An 8,802-nucleotide genomic window follows, 5' to 3' on the forward strand; every position below is an offset into this window, starting at 1 on the left:
CGAACTTCTAGGCTCAAGCAGTCCTCTCATCTCACCCTTCCAAGTAGCTGGGACTGCAGGCCTGATTTGTTTAAAAAAAAAAATTGTGTCAGATATTGTATTTGAAAAATTGTTTTTAAAAATAATCTGAGGTCTATGATGAAGTTATCCTCCATTGGAGGAGATGTATATTTTTTCTGCCAGATGCTTGGAGATGGCAACACTTTGAGTCTACTTTAATTCAGTTTCAGAAAGTGAGATAATTTGGAGCTGTACTTGAAAGTGCTGGTCTAGGTCTATTTCTAGATAATCCTTACTCCTAGGGTACCCATAGCCTTTTGGGTACTAGCCAGTGACTTCCCCTTGGAAGTTCCTCTACTCTAAATTTTGAAACCTTACCCCCACAAAGCTATCAAAAGCCCTGATCAGTCTCTAAACCTCTAAGATGTCTCTTTCAGAACTGGTAAATCCCCCTACATCTCTAATCCCCTGCAAGAGAGGAAAATATGGGTTTTTATCTTCCCTCAGATATTAGATAGTAACTCTTCACTATCTTGTTAGCTGTCTGCAGCCCTCAAAAAGATGTTTTTAAATATTTTTTCCAGCTTTTCTGGTTGTCCTCCAAGGGAAGGTTGGATTACTAGGTACTCTTTTACTTTTGAATTACTAGGTGCTCTTACCAAAAGGAGAAGATTGCTTGTAATTTTTAAACATAATATGCATAATTCCTTTTTAAACCATGGCTGAAAAATTCCAATATCTGAAACATCTAGTCCCTTTGTGGGTCTGTTTTTGTTGTCTGCTTTAGCATTTTAGTACAACATGGTAACATCTGATGGGGTGTGTAGGTTGGACTAAGGGAACACAGAACATGTTTGTAGGCCAACATGAGAAATTCAGACAAGGCTTTCTGGAAGAAATGGTCTCTGTCATGACTTATAATTAAATGAATAAACAACACACACACATTAGCTTTTAATTTTCTGTATATAACATAATAAATGTTCATTGTAAAAAAGTTAGAAAAGTATAAAATATAAAAAGAGAAAATAAAAAATTACCTCCATAACTCCATAATTCCACAATCAGTTAGCTTTTAGATAGACATTTGCTCAGTCTTTTTTTTTTTTTTTTTTTTTTTGAGACAGGGTCTCACTCTGTTTCCTGGCCAGAGTGCAGCAGTGTCATCATAGCTCACTGCAACCTCAAACTCCTGGATTCAAGCAATCTTCCTGCCCCAGCCTCCCAGGTAGCTGGGACTTACAGGTGCATGCCGCCACACTTGGCTAAGCTTTCTATTTTTTTTTTTTTTTGAGACAGAGTTTCGCTTTGTTGCCCAGGCTAGAGTGAGTGCTGTGGTGTCAGCCTAGCTCACAGCAACCTCAAACTCCTGGGCTCAAGCAATCCTTCTGCCTCAGCCTCCCGAGTAGCTGGGACTACAGGCATGCACCACCATGCCTGGCTAATTTTTTTCTATATATATTAGTTGGCCAATTAATTTCTTTCTATTTGTAATAGAGACGGGGTCTTGCTCTTACTCAGGCTGGTTTCAAACTCCTGACCTTGAGCAATCCTCCCGCGTTGGCCTCCCAGAGTGCTAGGATTGTAGGTGTGAGCCACTGCGCCTGGCCAGCTTTCTATTTTTTGAAGAGACAGGGTCTTGCTCTTGCTCAGGCTGGTCTTGAACTCCTGGCCTCAAGCTATCTTTCCTCCTTTGCCTCCCAGGGTGCTAGGATTACAGGCCTGAGCCACTACGCCCAGCCTTGTTCAGTCGTTTTACTACTATATATATATTATGTATTTGAGATCATTCCAATATACAATTGTGTATACTCTTCATATAATATTATAACATAAGCATCTTTCCAAATTATTAACAGCAATTTTCCAAGCCATTTTCCATGGCCACCCATTGTATGGATATGGCATTATTTACTTAGGTATATATCCCTATGAGCCATTAGGTTCTTTTTCATTTTTTCTAATATCAAAAAATAATGTTATAGTAAGCAGTTTGATTAGTAGATGTGTTACCTCTTTTTTATTATATTTTAAAATGAATTTCTAGAAGTCGAACTACTAGGTTTAAGAATATAAAATATCTTTAAAGTTCACATATGTTTTTTACAGTCTTGAAAAGAAAAAAAAATCAAAAAAACTAAAGAAATCACAACTATTTGCAGTAGCTGCATCTGAAAAAGAGGATGAGTTCCATTCACCCAGCATCTCACAGTCTTTTAGTGTGCCCAAGCTCTCTCCAAATCTTAATTTCTCCAAAGTACACCTGCAAAAGAACCTATTGGAAGAATACAAACTCATTGCTCCTGAAATACTGTGTGAACTCGGGGAGACATTGCAGAAATATGCTGAGTGTAACATTACTTTCCCTGTGGGAGTTGAAAATCTCATGAATTACACTTGGAAAGATCTTACTGAAGATGCTCATAGATATGTATCCAAAGCTTCAACATGCGGGCAAGACAAAGCCTTGCAAGGAAATTCCAATTTCATGACCATAGTTGACTTAATTGGATGCAAAAGCAGAAGCTGTTCAAGAATAGAATGTCATAAAGAAAATCATCTGGTTAAAGCAGAAAAAGACCACCATGTTACACCAAGTAAATCTATGGAAAAAATATGTAAGTAGAAGTTAGTGATTGAATTTATAAATTGTACTCCAGGATATATAAATAAAATAGCAAGTATGTGAGATATTGATTTAAAAACATATTAATGCTATTTAGTTGTTTTTTTTTTTTTTTTTTTTTTTTTTGAGACAGAGTCTCGCTTTCTTGCCTAGGCTAGAGTGAGTGCCGTGGCGTCAGCCTAGCTCACAGCAACCTCAAACTCCTGGGCTCAAGCGATCCTCCTGCCTCAGCCTCCCGAGTAGCTGGGACTACAGGCATGCGCCACCATGCCCGGCAGATTTTTTTTTTTTTTTTTTTTTTTTTGAGACAGAGTCTCACTTTGTTGCACAGGCTAGAGTGAGTGCCGTGGCGTCAGCCTAGCTCACAGCAACCTCAATCTCCTGGGCTTGAGTGATCCTTCTGCCTCAGCCTCCCGAGTAGCTGGGACTACAGGCATGTGCCACCATGCCCGGCTAATTTTTTTATATATATATCAGTTGGCCAATTAATTTCTTTCTATTTATAGTGGAGACGGGGTCTCGCTCTTGCTCAGGCTGGTTTTGAACTCCTGACCTTGAGCAATCCGCCCGCCTCGGCCTCCCAAGAGCTAGGATTACAGGCGTGAGCCACAGCGCCCGGCCTCAGATTTTTATATTATATATATTAGTTGGCCAATTAATTTCTTTCTATTTTTATGGTAGAGACGGTGTCTCGCTCAGGCTGGTTTTGAACTCCTGACCTTGAGCAATCCGCCCGCCTCGGCCTCCCAGAGTGCTAGGATTACAGGCGTGAGCCACCGCGCCCGGCCAATGCTATTTAGTTTTAATAAGTAATCAGTGAATGCTAGGAGAAAGATACAAGAATTTATGGTGCTTACAGTTAAATGAAACATCAATTAAGCTTTTATTAGATTCCATGTGATATGAAGTTTCTGCCTCAGGATATCCATGAGATTCTGTTACAGCAGCGTGGTCCAATAGAAATATAATGAGGGACCCATTATAATTTTTTAAATTAAACTTTGCATTTTAAGGTAATTGTATATCCACATGCAGTTTTAAGAAATAATATGGAGAGATCCCATGTACCCTTTACACCTTTTCCCCATATGGCAACATCTTGCAAAACTACAGTATAACATTATAACCAAGATATTGATGTTGACATAATCAACATTCAAAACACTTCCACCACCACAAGGATCCGTCATGATATCCTTTCCTAGCCAGATCCACTTCCTTTCTGACCCCTCTTCCTCTTTAATCCTGGCAACCACCAATATGTTCTCCATTTCTACATTTTTATCATTTCAAGAATTTTGTATAAGTGGAATCATACAATGTGTAACTTTTGGTGATTGCTTAGTTCTCTGGAGATTCATCTAGGCTGTTGTGTGTATCAGTAGTTTGTTCTTTTTCATTGCTGAGTAGTATTCCAAATCATTGATATACCACAATATAACTATTCACTTTTTGAAAGATATGTAGGGGTTTGGCATGGTTTCAGTTTCTGGCTGTTCCAAAAGCTGCTAATACATTCACATACAGGTTTTTATGTAAATACAAGTTTTGATTTCTTTTTGTTAAACATCCAGTAGTACAATTGCTGAGTTGTGTGGTAATGACCTATTTGCTTTTATATGAAACTGCCAAACCATTTTCCAGGGAGTCTACTATTTTACATTCCCACCAGAAATGTATGAGTGATCCAATTCCCCTCCATCCTCACCAGTATTTGGTATTATCAGTATTTTTTAGCCAGCCACTCTGATGGGTGTGTGGCTATGTCTCATTGTGGTTTTAACTTATATTTCCCTCATGGCTGAATGATGTTGAATATTCTTCCTGTCCCCACTTGCCATCAGTTTCATTATCTGTAACACGGGGCTGCTAATTGTACTTCCTTCCAGGGCTATTTTAAATATTAAATAAGTTAATACTAAAGCACATGAAGAAGTATCTGAACATAGAAGACACTAAATATGTGTTTATTATTGTCTCATATGAGTCTCATAGTTACACTTTCATATACTGATGTTATTATTGGTTCCTGGTGGTTCATGAGGTCCAATACATTTGCTTTAATAAGCTAATTCCAGTAAAAAGTGTTTTGTTTTTTTTTTTTTTTTTACTTCTTAAGAACAAGTGATTGCTGTTAATGAAAGGGTTGAAATGCTCTATAGCAGGGCTTCTGAAAGTGTGGTCCCTGAACCAGCACCATCAGCTCACTGGGAACTTGTTAGAACAGCAGATGTTCAGGTCTCATCCTAGACTTACTCGATGGGAAACCAGAGGCGGAGCCCAGCAAGCCCTCCAGGTCATCCCAATACATGCTAAGGTTTGAGAAGCATTGCTTCACAGCTGTTTCTCTGGTGGTAATTTTACAATTTCAACCAGAATGTAAGCATCCGTGATGGTGGAGATTTTCATCTGTTTTATTCATTGCTCTGTCCTGAACAAATATGAATAGTAGGTACTCCATTAATGTTTGCTGACTGACTTTATGAATGATCATAAATCTCTCTGAAACTCTGTTTCCTTACCCCACCAGAACAGATTTATTAAATATAACAAAATCCTGTATACAAAGTGACCTGGACCTACTGCTTTAAAACATGATCCTTTTTTACTAATATCTTGAGAGGTTGGTCCACAGAGTGTTAAGAAGCAACTTACTCTAAAATAAATAGAAAAGTGCCCAATGTACACTAAATGAATAGCCTAATTGCTAGAACTTTAGTAGTTCTATAAGATAATTAATATACGTAGGATCGAGTCCCTGTGACAGGACAGGACATTTTGTGCACTGCCACTGTGATGCCATCATGTTTCTGGATCATAATATTCCTATTTTCTGATTCTAGACACACTACAGGAATATCAGTGGGGTCAGAGGTTAGCTTAGCTACTTGCTGGGCTAGAACAAATACCACTCCAGTATGTTCATCCAACCAGTTCCACGGCAGCCTGGATTAAGTCCTTGTGAATCTGTACACAGAACTCCAACAATAGACAGATTCTTCATGTGTCCTCCAAGTGCTGCTCCAAGGTCATCTCCATCCTGCCCTCTGTCCACCTCATCCCAGAGCCCAGCCTCTGAAACTCTGTTTCTAAGAGTCCCTGTGAATGTAGGCTGTGTTAGATGCTTTGGATCAGTATTTCTAATCATGTTTCTGTCTACCTGGAAGAGAGACTGCAAATGTGGACATACCACAGGTTGATTCTGCTAGTGATGATGATCATGCTAATAGTTAACTTTTATTGGGCCAGGCACTGTGCTAGATTTTTACATGCATTATCTTATTTAATCTTCTAGAGAACCCTATCAGATAAATATTAGTGTATCCATTTTATAAATGATAGCTAGGTTCAGAGAGATTAAATAACTTGCTCCAAATCACAAAGTGATCCTTGGCAGACCAGAGTGTCTAACTGTAAGTACCAAAGAGTATCCCACTTTCAATGGCCAGAATTTTGAATTTAGGAACTAGACATCAATTCAATGAAGACAAAATTTAGAGGGAAATATATTGCCATCAAAAGTATGGAGAATCCTATTCTTCCAGTTCCCTACTATTTTTCTAGGACTGCCATCTCCTGTGTAGTAACACTAGCTGTGTGTGAATTAATTAAAATTGGATAAAATTAGACATTCAGTTTTTCAGTCTCACTAGCCATGTTTCAAGTGCTCAATAGTTACATGTGGCTAATGGCTACTATCTTGGACAGTGCACATTTAAAACTTTTTTTTTTTAGAAACAGAGTCTTGCTCTGTCACAGAGGCTGGAGTGCAATGAGTGGTGCCATCGTAGCTCACTGTAACCTCCAACTCCTGGGCTCAAGTGATTCTGCCATCTCAACCTCCCAAGTTGCTGGGACCACTACACCCAGCTAATTTTTTTTTTTTTTTAACAGTTTGATTATCATAGAAGGTTCTGTTGCAGTGCTGTTTCAGGAGGTAACATATTTGTAAAACAGGGTTGAGTCCACCATCAAATAACTAGTAGATGAATTAAGTTTAGAAATAAGCCCCTCATCCACTAGGATGACTATAACTGAAAAGATGGAGGCCGGGCACGGTGGCTCACGCCTGCAATCTTAGCACTCTGGGAGGCCCAGGCAGACGGATTGCTCGAGGTCAGGAGTTTGAAACCAGCCTGAGCAAGAGCAAGACTCCCATCTCTACTATAAATAGAAAGAAATTAATTGGCCAACTAATATATATATAAAAAATTAGCCGGGCATGGTGGTGCATGCCTGTAGTCCCAGCTACTCGGCAGGCTGAGGCAGAAGGATTGCTTGAGCCAGGAGTTTGAGGTTGCTGTGAGCTAGGCTGACGCCACGGCACTCACTCTAGCCTGGGCAACAAAGCAAGACTCTGTCTCAAAAAAAAGAAAAGATGGATAATAACAAATGTTGGAGAACATGTAGAGAAACTGGAGCCCTCATCCATTACTAATGGGAAGGTAAAATAGTGTAGCTGTTTTGGAAAACAGTTTGGCAATTCCTCATAAATGTAAACATATATTAATAGTTAGCATATGACCTAACAATTCTCCTTCTAGGTGTATACCCAAGAAAATGAAAGACATCTCCACATGAAATCTTATACACAAATGTTCATAGCAGCATTATTCATAGTAGCCAGTATGTGGAAAAAACCCACATGTCTATCCCTTGATAAATGGCTTAACAAAACATGATATATCCATACAATAGAATATGATTCAGCCATAAAAAGGAATGAGTGAAATACTGACCTATGCTATGAAATGGATGAACCTTGAAAACATGCTAAGTGAAAGAAGCAAGTCACAAAAGGCCACATATCATATGATTCCTTTTTATGAAATATCCAGAAAAGGCAAATCTATAGAAACGGAAAGTAGATTAATGGATTCCAGAGGTTGGTGTGAGAGGAAAATGAGGAGTTACTGTGAATAGGTATGGAGTTTCTCTTGGGGGTAATGAAAATATTATGGAATTAGATAGTGGTGATGGTTGTACAACTTTGTGAATGTGCTAAAAACCACTGAACTGTATACTTTCAAAGGGTGAGCTTAGAGTATGTGAATTATAACCTAATAAAAAAAGAAAAAAAATACACCTATGAAAACAAAATAAACTGTGACATTCCAATTCAAATGGCCAGGGTTTTATAATAAAAACAGCTAGCTAGGCCAGCCATGGTGGCTCACGCCTATAATCCTAGCACTCTGGGAGGCTGAGATGGGCAGATTGAGCTCGGGAGTTCGACACCAGCCTGAGCAAGAGTGAGACCCCGACTCTACTATAAATAGAAAGAAATTAGCTGAACAACTAAAAATATATAGAAAAAATTAGCCGAGCATGGTGGTGCATGCCTGTACTCGGGAGGCCGAGGCAGAAGGATTGCTTGAGCCCAGGAGTTTGAGGTTGCTGTGAGCAAGGCTGACGCCACGGCACTTTAGCCTGGGCAACAGAGTCAGACTCTGTCTCAAAAAAAACAAACAAAAAAACCCCCAGCTAGCTAAGAGATGTAATTCATAGTAACTACAACTGCAGACTCTGAAGTTGTTTTGAAATCTGAAGTGAGCTATATAGGTGGTGGCTATTGTTTACACCAGTAATCTTAGTAATTATTGCAGAATTTGAAATGGAACTCTGGTCTTCAGACTCCAGACCTAGGGATCAATATCCTCCATTCGTTTGCTTCCCTTTACCCAATATGTGTTATTACAATATCGGGCAACATCTCAGGCTGCTGTAAAAGGAGAGTAAGCAAGCGAGCCAGAGAGAGAGAGAGAGAGAGAGAGAGAAACAGCCTTCCCAAAGCAATGAAGTCTTATCCCCCCATTGAGTTTTCCATGGCCAGCTCTGCTCCTGCAATAGTACTGTGACTGTGAGCTGAGAGAGGGGTTCATTTTTGTCCTTGTGATTTCATAGAGGTGGCTTCTTGAAGTCCTATCAGTGACTGAGAATAGATAGGCTCAGAGGCCCCTGAGAAGTCTTAGGAGCCATGAAATTTAGGAGATATTTTTGTTTGTTTTATTTGTTAGTTGTTTGGCTGGTTGGTTTTTTAAATTTCTCATGTAGTGGTTTTTCTGTTTGTTTGTTTTTTTTAGATTATCCGCAGTGCCAGAATTTTTTTTTTTTTTTTTTTTTTAGTCTGTTTGTTTTTTGAAACAGGGTCTTGCTTTGTCCCTAGTGTGCAGTGA

The 8,802-nt window shown here is 39.1% G+C and overlaps 1 pseudogene; it reads right to left on the reverse strand.

The window, feature by feature from the left end:
* Positions 1–5,361: 5,361 nt before the first annotated feature.
* LOC142873431 (ragulator complex protein LAMTOR5 pseudogene) lies at positions 5,362–5,665 on the reverse strand (annotated as a pseudogene).
* Between the last annotated feature and the right edge of the window lie 3,137 nt (positions 5,666–8,802).

The sequence above is a fragment of the Microcebus murinus genome, chromosome 10 (genome assembly GCF_040939455.1).
Source record: "Microcebus murinus isolate Inina chromosome 10, M.murinus_Inina_mat1.0, whole genome shotgun sequence".
In the NCBI taxonomy this organism is placed as follows: Eukaryota; Metazoa; Chordata; class Mammalia; order Primates; family Cheirogaleidae; genus Microcebus; species Microcebus murinus.